This window comes from Loxodonta africana, chromosome 4 (genome assembly GCF_030014295.1).
Source record: "Loxodonta africana isolate mLoxAfr1 chromosome 4, mLoxAfr1.hap2, whole genome shotgun sequence".
NCBI lineage: Eukaryota > Metazoa > Chordata > Mammalia > Proboscidea > Elephantidae > Loxodonta > Loxodonta africana.
The window spans coordinates 188,040,638-188,056,035 of record NC_087345.1 but is presented as its reverse complement, the minus strand read 5'-3'; the positions used below and the strand labels follow the sequence as shown (position 1 = coordinate 188,056,035).

The window sequence follows — 15,398 nt, the reverse complement described above, 5'->3', positions numbered from 1 at the left end:
GGAGATGGGGGAAAAAGTAAAGAGAAATACGGTATTCTATAATCAATCCCAGTTGGCAAAAAGTGCAGTGGGCGGGGGTAAACGATAGTCTCCAAAAAGAGGCAGAATGGGGGGTAAAGAATATATTTAAACTGCAATAGATAAAACTTATAGAAGGTGGTTGATTCCAAACCAAATCCACCTCACCAGAATTAAAGACCATTCTCTCCTCAGTGAACTTCTTTTTCCACAAACCCTGTTCAGACTACACATTTTTTGAGTTTTCACATCGCTCTTATGGCTTGAAGTTTAACTTACAGTCTCCCTTAAAAAAAAAACACTAAGGAAACTGGCTTAAATAGCCTTAAAAAAAAACTATTCTTGTATGCATCTTAGGTAAGTGAGAGAACTTCAATGAGTCCTTCAATGGTAGGCAAGCTCACTTTCGCACGCATGCTAGACAAAGCTGTATCCAACCAACCTTTTTACTAATCAAAACATTAACAACATGTTTTTCAAGGCCTGATCTTCCATCCAAGTCTTAGGAAGGGTTACTGTCTTCTCTCTGTACTAACATGACCTGTGTGTGATATTTGTTATCCTATTCTTTGGTTAAGGAAAAGAAACTAATTGCATATATTAAAAAACCTTGGATTTATACTTTTTTTGGCTCACAAGTCTTAAGGATAAAATCCTAAGATTAGGGACAATTTTCTTTGCTTTATTCGTCAAAGTTTTTGTTGTTATGAGAGTACAATGCTTTTAGGAGGGGAAGAGGATCATAATACAAGTTTCTCGTGGTTCTCTATTGACTGTAATAAAATTCAGAGTCTTTGTTTCACTTTCAACATCTTATTAACTTTATTTATCACTAATTCTCAGCTGGTTCTATGCAATATATTAATTTCCACTAATCTCCTGGCTTGGTAAAGTAGAGGGGTCAGCGAAAAAGAGGAAGACCTTCAACAAGATGGACTGACACAGTGGCTGCAACAATGGGCCCAAACATAACAACTGTGAGGATGGCACAGGACAGGGCAGTGTTCCGTTCTGTAGTAAGTGGGGTCTCTATGAGTCAGAGCTGACTCGACAGCACCTAACAACAACAACAATGCCCTGGCATTGCTACAGAAAACAAAGTACATGAAAAAATAATTTCAAAATCTTAAAAATTTTATGCCAAAGAAGACATTCAGGCGTCTAACAAATGCTAAAGACAACGTTCAGGAGGCTTACAATCATTAGCCATTAGAGAAATGCAAATCGAAACTACAATGAAATACCATCTTACTGCCCTCCCCCCTACCCCCCCAACCCCCCCACCCCTGCAATAATGGCAGTGATTAAAAAAAAAGGGATAACAAATGCTGGTGAGGTTGTGGGGAGGCTCGAACTCTTATACGCTGCTGATGGGAATGTAAAACGGTGCAACCACTATGGAAATGGTATGGCACTTCCTTTGAGACATAACAAGGATAGACGTAGGCACAGCCAGGTTCATCACAACATTAGCACAATAGCAAAAAGATGGAAACAACCTAAGTGCCATCAACAGACGAATGGATAAACCAACTGTGGTACATACACACAATGGAATACTATGCACCAATAAAGAATAATGATGAATCTGTAAAACATCTCACTACATGGATGAATTTGGAGGACATTATGCTGATGGCATAAGTCAGCCACAAAAGGACAAATGTTATATGAGACCACTATTATAAACAGTCAAGAAAAGGTTTACACACAGAAAGAAATATTTTTTGATGGTTACCAGGGATGAGAGGAAGAGGGGGGAAATCACTAACTACGAAGTAGACATGTGTTAAGTTTGGTAAAAGGAAAGGGAGGACACAATATGGGGGATGTTAGTACAACATAACCAGTGTAAGGGGAGACACTGAGAGGTACACAAGAACGAAAGGCAACAAGGATAAATACTGTAACAAACATAACCCTGCAACAACAGTAGTAACAGACAATTTACGAGTGGATACATAGATACATTTGCTGAACAGCTGTGGAAGGGTGTATGGGAGTCCACTCATACACACAGGTATGGCTGTGGATATTTCTACGCATATATTTGTATGTGCTGCATGGATATTCATTTGTATAACAGAGGTCACGGGGACACAGTCATGGAAACAGCCTAGACATATCCACAAACCTCCTGGGAGTGAGTTACTGGGCTTGAAGGCAAAGGACCATAGTCTCCGGGGACACTAGGTCAAGGGGCATAACACAGTTCATAAAGAAAACGTTCTACATCCTACTTTCGTAAGTAGCATCTGGGGTCTTAAAAGCTTGTGAGCGGCCATCTGAGATACAATTATCGGTCTCTTTCCATCCAGAGCAAAGGAGAGTGAAGAAATACAAAGATTCAAGAGGAAACAATTAATCCAAAGGACTAATGGACCACAGGAGCCACAGCACTCACCAGCCTGAGACCAGAAAAATCAGATGGTGCCTGGCTACCACTACCAACCACTCTGACCAGCATCACAATAGAAGATCCTGGTTAGAGTAGGAAAAAATATACATATAAATGTAGTAAAGACTTCAAGATCATTAAAAAAAAAAAGACTAGATTTACTGCTCTGAGAGAGACTGGAGGAACCCCAGAGACTATGGCCCTTAGATGTCCTTCTCACTTGGAACCGAAGCCATTCCCAGAGATCATCTTTCAATCAAATAACAGACTGATCTATAAATAAACATGTGAGGAAAGTGCAACTTAGAATAATTATAATTATCTACGTGAGATCAAAAGGACAGCATTTGCCCAAAAGTAAAGATGAGAAGGCAGGAAGGGGCAAGAAACCTAGATGAACTCAGGGTGGTGATGGAGAGCGCACTGACCAACTGCAAGGACTGTAACCAACGTCACGGAACAATCTGTGTATAAACTATTGAATGGAAAACTAACTTGCTCTGTAAACCTTCCCCTAAAACATAATAAAAAATAAATAATTGTAAAAGATCATACTGCTGTAGCATTCGCATACCAATTATCCCTCTACCGGCTGTGCTGACATCTCCTGTTTATAATACCAAAGGCAGCTTTCAACATGGATGATCCAATCCCCTCAATCCTATCCTTTCACTTAAGGTGAAAAATAAAGGCAATCCAACGCAGGAAGTAATGAGAACAAATCTGATATAACAGAATCCAGTTTTCAGAGGAGGGACGCTGAGCAGGAGGTATTCTGGCCATTCTTTAACCATCACACCAGTTGCGTCAAGTCAATTCCGACTCACGGAGAACCGTGTAACAGAGTAGAATTGCGTTCCACAGGGTTTTCGATAGCCGATTTTTCAGAAGCAGGTCACCATTCCTTTCTTCTGAGGAGCTTCTAGGTGGACTCAAACAGCCAAACTCTCAGTTAGAAGCCAAGCATATTAACCTTTTGCACCAATCACAGAACGGTTAATAACAACAAGAAGAGGAGCAACCCTTCATTAACAGCGTTTATTCCAGAAACTACATTAAAGACATCATATCCATTTCTCACTAATTCCTCAGAATAACCCTGAGATGACTACAACTATTCTCTCCCATTTTTTAAAGACAGACTGAGGTTTATAAAAATAGGGTAACGTTCTTGTAACTATTAATTAGCAAATCCAGATTTTGAACCTGAGCCTACCTGGCTTCTACATGAAGTTCTTATCCATGGCCCTCTGCTGCATTTTTATTATTTGCCACCGTAGAAACCAGTGTTGGCTCAGAGGAAACGGATGACAGTGCAGCCATTTCAAAGAAGGCAAGTAACACAGGAAAGCTGGGTGCCTCAGGGAGGCCTAGGAACGTCCTGTTAGACGTCACAACACAAGAAGGCAAGTAACACAGGAAAGCTGGGTGCCTCAGGGAGGCCTAGGAACATCCTGTTAGACGTCATAACACAAGAAGGCAAGTAACACAGGAAAGCTGGGTGCCTCAGGGAGGCCTAGGAACGTCCTGTTAGACGTCATAACACAAGAAGGCAAGTAACACAGGAAAGCTGGGTGCCTCAGGGAGGCCTAGGAACGTCCTGTTAGACGTCATAACACAAGAAGGCAAGTAACACAGGAAAGCTGGGTGCCTCAGGGAGGCCTAGGAACGTTCTGTTAGACGTCATAACACAAGAAACAAGAAATTCTGGTCTCAAAAGTGAAAAGTTTGTGAATTGAGAAACTAATACTCAAAACTGGTTAGTCAATCCCAGTGTGATCCTTGGCTAGCTGTCCCAACATTTTCTCCATCTGCACAAGACAAAACCATTATAAAAAGATGGTATTTGTAAACAACATTTCAAGTTTTCAGGAAACCAGTAAGAAAAGATGCTACTTTCTACTTTGTAATTTTACTTTTCTGTGCCTGCATCTGAATGTAATGAAGACTAGAACTCCGTATAACTGGAATCTATATACCCTCAGTCTTCCTCACATCTTATTCCCATAAAAAAAATTACCTACCAAACAGACTTCCCTTCGAACCACTTTCCTAGTAAGCAGTTCATCTTAATGCTTACTGTGTAAGGTAGGAAGAGATGCAATCTCTTTCAGGATGCTACATGACTTCCTTCATCCTCCTTGAGTATAAGTGTTCTTTCTTTAGCTCTCTAAAACTTAATTCAAAAGCTAGTCACCTGTAAGCGCCAAGATAAAGTCATCTATTAACGGTCTACGTAAAATACACTACCCTTATTCTAAGTTCTTAAAATCTAGATCACATGGACAACAAAGTTCTGGTGAAAGAGAAACTTTCTGAATCTAAGTGCAAAGTGCTTTTCTGCCTTCAAAAAAATTTTTTAAATGATGCTTACTATTCAAAACAATACTTGGACGGGAATAAGACAAGGATGCCCTTTATTACCATTTCTCTTTAAGACTGTGCTAGAAGTCCTAGCTAGAGCAATAAGGCAACAACAAAAAAATAAAGGGCATCCAAATTGGAAAAGAAGAGGTAAAACTATCCCTCTTCGCAGATGATATGATCCTGTACACAGAGAAACCCAAAGATTCCACAAGAAAACTACTAGAATAGAAAGATTCACCAGGGTAGGAGGATACAAGGTCAACTTACAAAAATCAGTTGGGTTCCTATACAACAACAGAGAGAACCTCGAAAAGGAAATCAGGAAGACAATACCATTTGTAATAGCCCCTAAAAAGATAAAATACTTAGGAATAAATCTAACCAGGGATGTAAAAGATATATGCAAAGAAAACTACAGAACACTACTGCAAGAAACCAAAAGAGACCTACATAAATGGAAAAACACACCAACCTCATGGATAGGAAGATTCAACATTATGAAAATCTCAATTCTACCCAAAGTGATTTACAGGTATAACACAATCCTAATTCAAATACCAACGACATTCTTTAATGAGATGGAAAAGCTAGTCATCAACTTTACATGGCAAGGAAAGAGGCCAGAGATAACCAAAGCTTTACTGAAGAAGAACAAAGCAGGAGGCTTCACACTACGTGATCTCAGAGCCACAGTAGCCAAAACAGCCTGGTACTGTTAACAACAACAGACACAGACCAAGGGAACAGAATCGATAACCCAAACCTAAATCCACCCACCTGCGGTCACTGATTTTTGACAAAGAACCAAGGTCCACTAAACGGAAGAAAAACAGTCTTTTTAAAAATGGTGCTAGCTGTAAACTTTCACTTAAAGCACAATAAAAATTATAAAAAAAAAAAAATGGTGCTAGCAAAACTGGATGTCCATCTGTAAAAAAAATAAAACAGGACCTCACACCATACACAAAAAATAACTCAAAATGGATCAAAGACCTAAATATAAAACCTAAAATGATAAAGATCATGGAAGAAAACATAGGGACAATGCCAGGGGACCTAATACATGGCATAAATATAATACAAACTAAAGCTAACAATGCACTAACACCAGAAGGTAAACTACACAACTGGGAGCTCCTAAAAATTAAACACGCCCATCAAAAGACTTCACCAAGAGAGTAAAAAGAGAACCTACAGACTGGGGGAAAAAATTTTGGCTACAACATACACAAAAAGGGTCTAATCTCTAAAACCTATATTTCAACACAACAACAAAAAGACAAATAATTCAGTTAAAAAATGAGCAAAGGATATGAACAGGCACTTCACCAAAGAAGACATTCAGGTAGCTAAAGACACATAAGGAAATGCTAGAAATGCAAATCAGAACTACAAGGAGATACCCTCTCACTTGACATTACTGGCACCAATCAAAAAAAAGGAAATAACAAATGTAGATGTTACGAGGAGACTGGAACTCTTATGCACTGCTGGTGGGAGTGTAAAATAGTATAGCCACTATGGAAAATGCACTGGTGCCTCCTTAAAAATCTAGAAATAGAAATACCACCAGATCCAGCAATCCCACTCCTAGGAATATACATACCCTAGAGAAATAAGAGCCGTCACACGAACAGCCATAGGTACACCTATGTTCACTGCAGCATTATTCACAACAGCAAAAAGATGGAAACAACCTAAGTGTCCATCAGCAGATGACTGGATAAACAAATTACGGTACATACACACAATGGAATACTACAAACAATCAAGAACAATGATGAAACCACAAAACATCTCACAACATGGATGAATCTGGAGGGCAACAAAAGACTTACAGAAAAAAAATAATCTTTGATGTTACAAGGGAGGGGAGGAGTGGGGAGGAGAAATCACTAACTAGATAGTAGACAAGTAACTTTGGTGAAGGGAAAGACAACACACAATACAGGGGAAGTCAGCACAATTTGACCAACGTAAAATCATAGAAGCTTCCCAGACACATCCAAACACCTTGAAGGACTGAGCTACTGTGGTAAGGGTTATTGGGACCATAGTCTCGGGGGACATATAGGTCAATTGGTATAAGATAGTTTATAAAGAAAATGTTCTACATCCTATTTTGGTGAGTAGTGTTTGGGGGTCTAAAAGCTTGCAAGCAGCCTTCTAAGATACATCTACTGGTCCCATCCTGTCCCAGAGCAAAGACGAATGAAGAAAACCAAGGACACAAGGAAAATATTAGTCCAAAGGACTAACAGACCACATGAACCACAACCCCCATCAGTCTGGGCCCCGAAAAACTAGATGGTGCCCAGCTACCACCACTGACTGCTTCTACAGGGATCACAATAGAGAGTTCCAAGTAGAGCACAATAAAAACGTAGAACAAAATTCAAATTCACAAAAAAAGACCAGACTCACTGGTCTGACAGAGATTGGAGGAACCCCCGGGATTATGGCCCCCAGACACCCTGCTAACTCAGAACTGAAGCCACTCCCAAAGTCCACCTTTCAGCCAAAGATTTATAAAAAAAAAAAAGATTATACAGGCCTTTTATAAGACAAACAATAACACATGTGAGGAACATGCTTCTTAGTTCAATCAAGTATGGGAGACGAGACCCAATGTGCAACACTTGCCTAAAAGCAAACACGAAAGGCAGAAAGGGTCCGGAAAACTGAATGAATAGACACAGGGAAACTAGGGTGGAAATGGGGAGAGTGGTGATGCATTGTGGGGATTACAACTAATGTCACAAAACAATTGTATATGAATTTTTGAACAAGAAACTAATTTGTGCTATGAACTTTCACCTAAAGCACAAAAAAATTAAAAAAAAAAAAAAAAAGCTGATACTTGGAACTCTCGAGACAAAATATCATTATTTTTGGTTCAGAAAAACTTGCCAAACAAAAAAGAAACACTTTGAGGGACAGCTAAAAAAGTTTCTTAAGGCTCACGACTAATTCAGGTCTTTCTTGTTGACACTTGTTCCTTACTTTGATAATCTTATGTTATTTACAGTGCTTCAAACCAGTTCATTCATGGCCTATGAAGCGAAACAGAACAGACTCAAAGTTTTACAACTTGGTAGATTCAGTACAGTACTCAGAACAGGAAAAATTAAGAGCTGAACCTCTGGAATGGGAGACTCGAAAGAGGCATAGTGGGCCCTTTCGGGAGCCTGAGGCTTGAGACTGTATTATTGGCAGAACTGTAGGAGAGCGACACACATTTAAAGCAGCACGGTTGGCTGCCATTTTTGAACGGGGCAGCGCTGCTTGAGACTGTGCTCAAAATCTGAGGCCAAGAGATTTGGTTGCTATGCAATGTGTACGGTGTCCTTGTTCTCTAAGAGGGAGATTAAGTTTCTAGCAGGGCTTCGAGATTCATTACTTTTTCTGTTTCAGCTATCTTTCTTGTTCATCTTAACTTTAAAAATTCAAGTCTGTTCCAATGATGCTTTCTCAGCCATGACTGAACCAGGCAGAACTCATTCAAAGCCCTAGTTACTTACACAACTATTACGACTGTTAGAAAAGTATCCTGTATTTCCCACTATCAAAGAAAGCAGTCATAAATAAAGGGGCAGGCTAACATAAACCCAGGAGTGTTAAACTGGAATCAGAGGTATCAGTATGAACTAATGATTTTCAATACACATGCCCACATGCTAATTTAAAAAAACAGAAATAAACATAGTTGTGTGTGCATATGCACTGGCTAGTATACATACATATACTTCTAGATCTGTTCACTGAGAGAACCTAGAAGTAATGATACCCCCTGTAGCAATGAGTACACCTAGCAACCAGATCTTGGTTTTTAAATACCATTCTCCAATAAAATGAACCAGGGCCCCTTGGAGAAGTGATTGTTTCCTGGGCTGAAGCAGGGAAAACACAAGATGAGCCTGGAAAATCTTGTGGTGCCAGAAAACAAAGAAGTGCTGAAAAGATGATGAGAGCATGCTGAAAGGACAAGGAGCCAACCTGAAGAAGTTCCCAATGGCCAAAGCTGGAATACGAGCAACAAAATAAATAATGGTAGCATAAGATTAAAGAGTAAAATAAGTATCCATGAGTCCATACTGATATAAATAAATTACTGCAAAAATAAATACATACACAAATAAATCAATGTGGAGAAGGGCCAGTCCTTCCTTAGAAAAGAATTCCAACTGATAAATGCAGAAAGGAAATGAGAAAATTACAAAATCGTCATCAGGCAAACACCACTATAGTAACTGTTGCAGGCAGGATCTACCAAAGACTCCTGAAATTAGTCGGTAAAAGTCTGACAACAGGATATCTGCATAGTTTCAAAGTATCTCCCCAAGACATTTATTTTACGAAGAGAACAATGGTAACTTTACAAGTGGAGAGGCTTGGCAGATACCACCTTAACCAAGTGAAAGTATACTCTGTGACAGACATATCAGCATCCTGTGCCCCCTGACACGATGCGCTGAGTAGGACTCAACTTCTGTAGTATATTTGGCCCAAAATGCATAAACTCAATTTAATCATGAGAAAACATCAAACAAATCCAAATTGGGAGACATTCTACAAAATAACTGATTAGTACTCATCAAAAGTGTGAAGATAATGAAAGACAAGAATAGGCTGAAGAACTGCCACAGTTTGGAAGAGAGCAAGGAAACACGAGAACTAAATGCAATGCCCGCTCATGGACTGAATCTTAAAACCAAAAAAAGGACATAAGTGGAAAAACTGGTGAAATTCGAATAAGGTCTACAGTTTAATCATGTTATGCCAGTACTAATTTTCTGGTTTTGATCACTGTATTCTGGCTATGTCCATATTGTTAGCATTAGGGAAATCTGAGTGAAAGGTATATTAAAAAAACCAAAACCAAACCCACTGACATCGAGTCAGTTCCGACTCATACCAACCCTATAAGACCGAGCAGAACTGCCCCAAGGAGTTTTCAAGGAGCGCCTGGCGGGTTTGAACTGCCAGCCTCTTTGTTAGCAGCTGTAGCACTTAACCACTATGCCACCAGGGAAAGATATATATAATACACACACACACACACACACACGAGCTCTGTACTATTTTTGCAACTTTTCTGTCAGTCTAAAATAACTACAAAATAAATATGCTTTTTAAAAAGGGAAGTATCCTGTACTTTCTTTTCTTCAACTGCATTAAAACAAAGTTGAAAACTCAGTAAGTAGTTACACAGGGTACAATCAATACTTCATTCTTTGAAAAGCAACCTGCAATGGAACAAAACTTAAATCACTGAGTTAATAGGCACTTATTTTTTCTTATTAAGTATTTACTATAGTACTCTACCAGGTGCACGGATGTTACCTTCCAGAAGCTTACAGCCTGGTAAGGGAAACAAAAATGATAAATTTCAACCTGATTTATGAAAAATTCTAACACACACAAAATCAGGCTATAATTCAATGATTAAATAAAAATAGTAACATCACTGATCATGTTAAAGCATGTAAAAGAAAATGCTTTCGATAACTAATCTTGAAATAGGATGTTAACACCTATACGTTTACAGAGGTTAAGCAAGCTTAACACACTGCAAGTATCTATCTCATAGTGTGGTCTCGTATGTAGTAATTAATACTGTCCAATGCTACGAAAAGTTCTATTCAATATTTTCTATCAAAGATTACAGAAAATAGCTAAAAACTAGTTGCTTACTTTAATCTCAGGCAAAAAATTGAATAAAATAGAGGTAACGATAACAAAGATAACAACAAAAATCAAACTGCATTAAATAACTCAAAAACAATCTCAGAAAAAAAAAAACAGGTAGATTGATTTACATGGAAAGCAGGTAGTTAAATAAGCTAATTGAAAATTAAATGCCAAACAATAAGAAAGTGTTGTAAATTCGTAAAGAACAAAATATGAGCCTGAACTTTTAATTCTTCAAGATAATAAAGCTTAAAGCAACCTAGAAAAATATTCCAGCTCCCTCCTCCAACTGACTCAATCAATAGGCTTTGTCTATACCCCAAAAATTGCTGCAGATGCTAACGTCATGATCTTAACACTGTCTCGAATGTTTATAAGATTCAAAGGAACGACACTGTTCTAGTATTCTAAGAAACAAAACAACAACAACGACAAAAAACCCATTGCCATGGAGTCAATTCCAACTCATGGCAGCCCTACAGGACAGAGTAGAACTGCCCCATAGGGTTTCCAAGGAGCACTTGGTGGATTCGAACTGCCAACCTTTTGGTTAGCAGCCAAGTTCTTAACCACTATACCACCAGGGCTCCCACAGGCCTGTCCAATGAAAAAACCCAATACAAAGTAGTGACATAAAGACGAATCTATCTACAGTAAGACCTGCAAAAGCCGGAGCCTGTGTCAGCTAGAAACTTGTCAGAGAAGAAAAACTCAAGTATTTTCTACTAAAACAAGCCATAGAAAAAGGGCGGGAAGACTGCACCCTGTCAGAGGTGGAAAACTTGCGAGACTCAGGAAAACAAGGCAGTCCCATCAAGTTCCCACTCTCTCAGGTTTCACTACATTCTAAAAGACAGTTACCACAAGGACTACGCCATCTGCAACGTAATACACTACTGCTAAGATTCAGACCTCCGCAAAGAGCCAGGTCACTCTGAATATTCTCATTAACCAATTACTGAGGATTCACTGCATATCTTATGCATCAATAATGTGGTATAAATCTTGTGATAACCATTCAAATTTCTGCTTGTTTTTCCAAGATTTAACATTAGCCAGACATAAGTCTTCCTAATATCAAGGTGTGAGGGTTGGTCCTATCATAAATCTACTTGAATGTAACTGAGAGCGCATACATGAAAACATTGTCATTAATCATAAACATTTTTCCAACCTATAAAGAAAATAAGCCAATAAGACATGTGAAACACAAAAGAAACAGTGAAAACTTCTGCACAAATTCTCACAAAAGGTAACAGCTCTTTAAAAAACTCCACATCTGAAGGTCAAAAACTCAAAGACCAAGTTAGAAAAAGTCAGTGCCCCAGGGCCTTCTCTCTTGCTACATTCTTTCTTTAGGTAATCTTCTGTTTCATAACTCTTGAGTACTACGTAAAACCTTAAAAAATACAAGGTGTCAAAGCAGGTAAAATATACCATCATTTTTGCAAAGTGGAAAAAAGAATATCTACATATTTGCTTATATGTGCACAAAATATATCTTTGGAAGGATACATAAGAAATGGCTAACATTGTTTGGAAACAAAGGAAAATTAAGTGAAGGGACAAGAAGTGCAGGGAGGCTTTTAATTCTGTACCCTCTGGGCATTTTAAATTTTGAACCACGTAAATATAGTTTCTCTTCAAAACATAAATAAACAGATAAACACTGGTAACTCCCATCTCTGCCTTTTTCTCCCTATTAGAATTTAAGTTCCATGAAGGCAGAGATTTCTGTCTTTTTTTTCACTACTATATTCACACTGCCTGGTCCACAGCTGTGGTTTAAAAAATATTTGTTGAATGAATGAAGGACTCCTTAACCTCTCCACTTAATTCCAGATTTGTATATCCAACTGCCTGCTTTCCACCTCCACTTGAATCTCTCATGGATCCAATTTAACAAGTCCAATCCAGCCGTACGGCCATCCCCTCATCTTCTCCCCATCTCAATACACAGCATGACCATTTTCTAGCTGCTGAAGCCAAAGAGAAGTTACCTCCTCCAAACCAAATGCACTCTCATCCAATCTATGACAAGTTCAATAAATATATCTCCAACACCAAGAAGATCTACCTCAAACCTTTTTACTTAACACTTCACAGCCACTCCTGTATTTAAATCTGCCACAGCCTTCCAGCTGGTCTTCCAGTTTCTCTTCTACTTTTATCCAATCTTCCCTACAGCCAGAACAACCTTTCTAAGTTGTAAATGAAACCGTACCACTCCCAGCTTTAAAAAACAAGAATGATAATTCCATTAGCTTTCAATGTACTTTAAAAATAAAAGCAAATCTTCTTCAGACAATAAGACCTCATATGATCGGGCCCCTGGCTATGATCTAATCTGTTATCACTTACTAGAGTCCACCTTCACTGAGGTTCTTTCAATTCAAGGGACTCATGCTCTATACCACCTTTTACATTTGTTGTTCCCTCAGACAAGAACACTCTTCCCTCAAAACTTCTCACATTTCAGGCCTCAGGTCAAAGACGTCTCAGAGGTCTTCTCCCTATCACTATTACAACTCTATTTTATTTCCTTCATAGCAGTTATCATTCTCTGAAATTATTTTCATTTCATATTTATTGCCCATCTCTTCCTTTCCCCACCAGAATTAAAGCACCAAGAGGGCAGAAATCTCACGTGTCTTATTTATTTTATCCCTAATGCTCGCAACATTACTTGGCACACAAACCGGATGCTTAATAAATATTTGTTAGTTGGTAGACAGGGTAGAACTGACTTTTAAAAAGGTTCACAACATTCAATTTAGTGACATGCTGGTGAGGAGAAAAGACATAGATAATCTTCATATATATAAGACATTGCAAATCAGCAAAGAGGGTGGAGAGTGAACATTCAAATATTAAAAAGATTAGTAGAAAAAGTATTCTTCACATACAAAGTGCATGCGCACTGTGGAAATGTTCCCCAAACTCATAAACAGCATCTTAAAAGGTATAACACAAAGCACTGCATACATGTTATTTCATCTGTGACTCTGATGGCAGAGTCTTCCAAACGATGCATTTGGGCAAACGTGTTCATGTCTCTGTCTTGGAAAGTAAGGTGAGATTCCAAAGAGTAGGCATGAGTCTCTGAATGTTTTTAATGCGTTCTGTAGTCAGGAGACGATACACAAAAACAAACTGATTGTTTTCCAAATTTTACTATGAATGTATATGAATGTAGGTTTGGGACAGATCTAGTTCAAATGTTTTTATATTGGAAAGTCAAAAGAGTCTATAGTAATGTTAATAGTTTCTATATTATTCTTTTCAAACTTTAAACTTCCAGGGTACTGAGCCTTCAACTTGTTAAGAGTAACCCGTGGGTCAAAGGGGAGGATTTAAGGATAAGAGCGTGGAATTCACTGAAGTCTCATTTGCATGCGCGCTTTTGTGGGGCAGTGGGGAATGGTGCAGACTTCCTAATGTGTGTGCAAGAGCTCCAAAGAGAGCGAGGATCTTATTTCACTAAACCCTAAATGTTGAGACAGAAGGTCCAACCTGCACGTAGGGTATTCTCCCCAAAGCAATTAATCTTTGCTGTCTGTGGAAACAAAAGTAAAAACACTCGTAGTAAGGATGCATGAGATGGATGCGCCCCCTCCCACCCAAACGCCGAGCTGTGTGCCCGCGTGACACATTAATAATCAAAGGAGAACACGCACTCCCACCTTCCCTCCTTCGGAGGAAAATGGGGCCGAGGGAGGGGCGGCCAAGGCCGGCCTGGGGAGGCCCGGGATCCAGTCCCGGGGATGACTGGGCGTAGGGGCCAGCGCCCTGGGGCGCCGGGTCCGCGTCCAGGACGCGTCCTCCCCGGCCGCCCCTCCATCACCCACCTTCCCCTCCCGTCGCCCCCAACTCCTCTTCCCCGCCCCATCCCCGCCGCCCATTCGCCGGGAAAGGAAGTTTCCAGGCGCCTGCAGCCCAGTCCCCGGGCCGCAGCGGTGCTACCTTCTGCAGAAGCAGGACGAGGGCCCCGGGCGGAGGGAGGGGGAGCCAGCGCGGAGGAGGGAAGGACGAAGGCCCGGGCGATGGCGGCGGCGGCGGCGGCTGTCAGCTCGCGTTCGCCTGCTCACAGCGCTGCCATTACTGTGCGGCAGAGGCCGCCTCCCCGCTCGGCCGCCGCCACCGGCGCAGCAGGCGCGGGGGAGACGGGCCACGAAGCCCGGGAGCCCGCGCGCTGGACACTCACCCACGCCCGCGCGGGAAAGCAGCACAGCCCGAGCTCGCCCCGGCCTCGATCGCGGAAGGAGCGGGGCGGGGAGACGGGGCCGGGAGGGCCGGGTACGGGTTCTAAGCCCTGGTCCTCCGGACCGTCCGGGTTTGCCCCACACACGCCCGCCGGCTCTCCCTCTTCCGCCGCTTCCCGAGCTCCCCCCCAGGAGGGGATGGTAGAGTCCACGATACGGCAAGCGCGAAGCACCTGCCTTAGTGCAAATGCGAACGGCCACGGCGAGGGCTGGGAGCGAGTCTCCGCGGGGCCGGCCGGCTGAGGGGCCCGCCCGGTTCCGAGCTCGGGGGACGCAGAGCTCACCAAGTTCTGAGACTGCTCGTAAAAATACGGCAGAGGGCTGTTCTCAATGACAGCCGTCTCCTTTGAGTCGTTTTACGCCTCAATGGATATCTTAAAATACCTCAGTCTCTTTGCTGCCGCCCACTTCAGGCTTATCGAGTCATCAAAAACATATTAGCAAAACTCCTTTTCTCTCCGACGTAGTCCTTTTCTAGTGGGCTTCAGTCTGTCGACACATCGAGGGGCATAACTGTGTTTTCAATGAAGGAAATTCTTTTCATAGCCCTGATCACCGACTCCCCGCCTTCTTTCCCTCCCTATCCATCTGAAGGGTTTTTCTAAGATTTTTAAAAGGGAGTGTAGACAAAACACAGGTTTATCTAAGACCGACTCCTGCCT

The 15,398-nt window shown here is 40.9% G+C and overlaps 1 protein-coding gene across 5 annotated transcripts in view; it reads right to left on the bottom strand.

The window, feature by feature from the left end:
• Positions 1-14,827, bottom strand: part of CUL2 (cullin 2) — a 131,437-nt gene extending 116,610 nt beyond the window's left edge. For 2 of the 5 annotated variants that reach the window (XM_023539772.2, XM_064285097.1), the window contains exon 1: positions 14,438-14,568. The gene's annotated coding sequence lies outside the window, so the exon portion shown is untranslated. Of the gene's footprint in view, positions 1-460; positions 1,211-14,437; positions 14,569-14,678 lie in introns of those variants that run through there. The other 3 variants (XM_010600265.3, XM_003420707.3, XM_064285096.1) reach the window with 3 other exon arrangements.
• Between the last annotated feature and the right edge of the window lie 571 nt (positions 14,828-15,398).